This window comes from Uranotaenia lowii, chromosome 3 (genome assembly GCF_029784155.1).
Source record: "Uranotaenia lowii strain MFRU-FL chromosome 3, ASM2978415v1, whole genome shotgun sequence".
NCBI classification, from domain to species: Eukaryota; Metazoa; Arthropoda; class Insecta; order Diptera; family Culicidae; genus Uranotaenia; species Uranotaenia lowii.
This window is the reverse complement of record NC_073693.1, coordinates 326,150,887-326,155,857: the sequence shown is the minus strand read 5'-3', so window position 1 is coordinate 326,155,857 and position 4,971 is coordinate 326,150,887.

Genomic DNA, 4,971 nt, shown 5'->3' with positions numbered 1-4,971 from the left:
TTTGCTAAGAAATTCTTTAGAAACTAATTTATTTCATACTTTCTTGACTTATCGAAAATTTGAAACATTCATTGTAATATGTTTCCAAAATGTTTTTTATCAGTCTTTTGTTTAGTTTGTGTGTTGAACATGAGTGACAAACGGTGTAAGAAAACCTTTTCCTTTTCAATTTTTTATTTGTTGTATTGTTATTATTTTTATCTAAATTTGAATTTCGAAACCCAGCCCCCCCCCCCCCTGGACGGGTCCTTCGCACGGGCCTGATTTGGTCACATTATTTGTAGTTCAAAGTTACTTTTTTCGTTCTACATAGTCACTATTTGGTCACTTTTTTCGGTCCTCAAAGTCACTATTTGGTCACTTTTTTTCAAATTTTGGTCACTAAAATCCCTACTTTTTCATTGTCAAACCGCTACCAGCCCTGCTTTACATAATTTTTGGCCAGAAAGCTGCCCAAAATCCATCTTCACGTACGTTTCGTCATCCATGAGGATGCATCCGTCGAACTTCGTTGGAATCTTCTTGTATAACTTGCGGGCACGTCCTTTGGCTACTAAATTCTGCTTCAATGTCCGGTTTGGTTGCTTACTGGTCCGATAGGATCGTATTCCTTCGCGTAGACGAATTCTGCTGACGGTGCACCGGTCGGCGTTGAATTTCTTGGCAATGTCATAGTCCGACAACCCTGTGTTTTACTTGATCGTTCTAAACACCTTCAAATGCAGTTTCTGATTCTTAGGTCCACTATAACGCTTGGTATGAACCTGCCGATCTATAGTACGCATCTCACAGAAACGTTTGAGAACGCTACACACGGTTGATTTGACAATTTTTAACGATTTCGCGATTTTTGAACCCGACCACGTCGGGTTTTTGACGTGGGTGTTCAAAATTTATTTTCATCTCGCGGCTTCCATCACGTGTAACTTTTTTGAAACAAAACAAATCGTAATGAAATTTTCAGCACTGGTAGAAGAAACATTCCTCTACAAAGTGCTGCCAAAACATTCCAGATCCGACAACTAGGAGCACTATGGTAAAATAAATAGTGCGTCCAGATTTGTAGCGATCCATGCTTTATTTCCTAATAGCATAAGATGTTAACAGATGACAAAAATAAGTTCTGATAGCGTTAATACTTCTATAGAGTTTATATATATATTTTTAGAAACTTTCAAAAGATACGAACAGATTTTAAGTTCGAATGATGATTTCAGACAAAAATGAGCTAGATCAGGAAAATACATCGACTATTTATAGACGATTTCTCAACAATCAGTGAACAATATATATTAACATAAGGCACCTATGCCAAATTAGGAACACCCACCCTACGTCAGACAAGTTAGAGGGATTTCTGGTGTACCGATATTATACTCTGTGTGCTCCAAATGACCCGACTTTTGATGCGCTACAGGTTTAAATTGATCCTAAGCCTAGAACAAGATCTTATGCAAAATTAGTCAGGTCAGACCACGGGAAGGGGTCGCTCAACGAGCCTGAAGTTCGTATGCGATTTCGAGACATTTTTTTCGGAAGGAACATGAAAAACCTCTGTTACATCAATAACTTTAGTCCCCTTAATTAAAAACTTATCAATATCACATCATAAAAAAGTTATTTATCAAAACCATTCATATTGTCGGGATTCATCTATAATGGAGGAGTCCATTTCTTCGAAGAACCAAAAAGCTCGAAGTCAGGGTTCTGGATCCAGCTCAACCGGTTGGCGGTTGGTGTCTTTTTCTATATTCTTTATATATTTGAACTATTAGGCTTAATTAGTTTAAATCATTGAGTAACTGTTCTGAAGTCTATCATGCTTTTTCTTTCGGTTTCAAAAACACGGAAAAAACCGTTGACCGCAACTAACTGGATGGTAACACAACTCCTGCTCCAATACTTCTTCTGAGCAGAATTTTCACCTATCTTCGCCAACAACTGTGAAAATGATTGCCGATGATCAGAAAAAAGCTTTTATGAGCCTTAAATCCTATTCAAAAAGGTTTACTGAGTTATACGAAGGTTGTTGGAGGCAAACGGTTCGCTTGAGCCACTTTTACTTGAAAAGGACCCAGTGGCAATATCGTCTTGCTGATAGAGTTAACGACAAATATGAGGTTCTTTTTTATGGGATCGAGCAAATGTCAGGACTTCGCTCCATTTTTTCCGACCTGATATGAACGGTTCCGATAATTATAAAAAAACACTATTAAATAACCGTCATTTCAAAAATCGTGCAGTGTTCAACCAGTGTTTGGCTACGTACTGTTGTTTACATTAAAGTCAAGTAAGCGTTGTCATTTTTTGTCGTATTTGCTGAAGAAATCTTTAAATGTGTGGTCTTACTCCCGAGCAAAAAAATTGGTTGAGCACAAATAAGGCACTGTGAGTGATCAATCAAATAACTAGCTAAGGAAAAAGATGTGAGCGTCGGAGCAGTTCCGCGTTGAGAAAGTATTGAGAACAGTGTACTTTCGAAGATTCCTCGAATCGCGGTAGGAAACGACAGGATGTGGCTAAGAAAATAAGAACCTCATCGACTTACGTTATGCGTATCTAAGAAAGAACTGGACTTCAGACCCATCGAAAGCAAAAGCCTGAAAAAAGGAGTACCAAATAGGCTGAATCCGTTAAACCGAGGACTCGGAAATTCTATGACAAACTTCTGACCAAGAAATCGGATTGTGTTAGCATGGATGACGAAACCTGCATTAAACTCGACTATGAAGTGTTGGACAGTGCTGGAAAATTGACCTAAAGTGGTCCGAGAAAGCACTGTGCAAAAGCTGATGAGCCCAACAAAATACCCAACAAAAACTAGTGCTGAATCAATAATTAATTGAAAGAAAACACTATTAGAATCAAAGGTTTTGTAAAAAAGCATTTTTTCTTTTATTTAAGAAATAAAGTGTATTTTTAGTTTTCGGAACAATCTATAATCTCATCTAATTGAGCCTGCAAAAAGACCTAGGAAAAAGTCAATAATATTGGTTTTTTTCGAGAGTACCGTTGGATCCATGACAAATTGTCAAAAAAGACATAGATTCTCCATACATTGCGAACGTTTATAAAATCGTATCGATTTCACTCCATTTCACAGTACCCACATCTCATCTTCTATCGGTGTTGCATTTTCCCGATTCCTGACGTTCCGTTTGACCTGCAAGCCATCACGTGTGTGGCAAGCTGCCTCGTTTTTTCCTATCCTTCCACCCTCACTGTTTGCTTCTGAATTTATTTGAAAAAAAAAACGAGAAATCAAACAACCAACACAGCGAACAGCAACGGAGGGATAATCTCATTTCACCGAGCTAAATCAATTTTACTTTCAGAAACATTTTATCGAATCGACACGAAACATGTTGTGTTGCATGGAGTGAGGCACCATTTTTCGCTGAATTCCACAGTATTGATTCCAGAGGTTTTATTTTTTGCTTGTTTGCTTCTCTCGGTTGCCAAAATTAATTTCCCATTTTAGGGTACGGTTTGTTCACGCCTGATACCGATTGTAAGATATTTTGGGGTACTTTTTCCTTGGCTGGCTGCTGTTTTTCTTCTCTTAAGGACTTGGGAAGCAGGATCCTCGCATCGGAAAAGTACTTTATTTCGGGCAAACCCAACCGGGAGAACTCACCATCTCAACACATTCGAGATTGAGCATGTGAAAGGAAGCAGCTGAAAAGTGGAGAAAGAAAACCCCGGCCGATTTCCATTAGCATAAAACTAATTTCCGCATTCGGATGCTGCCTGGTAGAAGGGAGATTCTTTGGGTTCTTTTTCTCGAATGGAGAAAATATGGAATTTTTAACTGAGGTTGGTTTTGTCGACTGTCGACTGTCGACCATCCCAAGATTTTTCTTAATTGTCCTTTGGAAGTTGACAAAATTTATCGACTATTAACGTTCGGGAGAATTCGATTAAAATGTGTAATATTTTGAGGATGTTTTTCGGAAACCAGAAACCGAAAACCTTCAAGAGTAAATCAATAAAATAAAAATTACAGAAAGGACGTTCTTTTGATGGTATTAAAAGAAATTTAATACCAAGCTTAAAATATCATCCCAAATTCAACGGTTTCAAAACAGCATATCATGGTAGGAATAATTCATTCCTTACCTTAAGCTTATCATGCAGATTAATTCCGGGATCACATACATTCTAAGGGACGCGCTTAGCTCACTCCCGGGAAAAAGGTCGAAGGGCTATAAACTGTGGAATGTTTCCGAAATAATTTCACCAAATATTGCTTTTCCCCGCTGAATGATTCCTTCGGATCCCCGAGAAAGAAGCAAAAAAGGGGATTATTGTTGGCTTATGGTTGCTTTTTGCACACAAATTATTTTCTCTTGTTGCTTTTTCGCTCCTACAGAATCCTCACAAGTTCTTTCTCCCTTTCGGAAAGTTTTCCCTCAATGTGTCCCCTGATATTTGCTTTGTAGAAGCGCACATTTCAGTAAGGAAAAAAACGATAGAGGGTGAATGAATACTTAGTTGCTTCCGGACTGAGTGTTGCTGAGGGAGGAAGGGATCAATCGATTTGAGGGCGCAATTTGCGAAATAATGCACTTGCCTATCCGATTTCGAAGGAAGGGAGTCTCCTAGGTCAAGTTCGAGGTTTCCTGTTGTATTTAGGAGTATTATTTTTCTCGTCTCGTCTTTGTTTCCTTCTAATGTCTCTAGGTCCCTCCACACGGCCCGAGGGACTAGAACAGATAATTTATGAGGTGACAGTGCTGCTAATGGGGGTACGAATACTTCTACTTATAGGGAAGAAAAGGGGGAAGATTCTAAGGGTTGCCCATTAGACAAAAAAGGGAAAAAGTAGGTATTCATTTCAAGCTGATATCTGATGTCGACACAATAATATTCTTATCATCCAAATGAGCTTCAGTCAATCTGAGTGCAAATATATCATATTTCAACCCAATAAGTACTCTATTATATCTAGAGCTCTTCTAAAAAGCAATG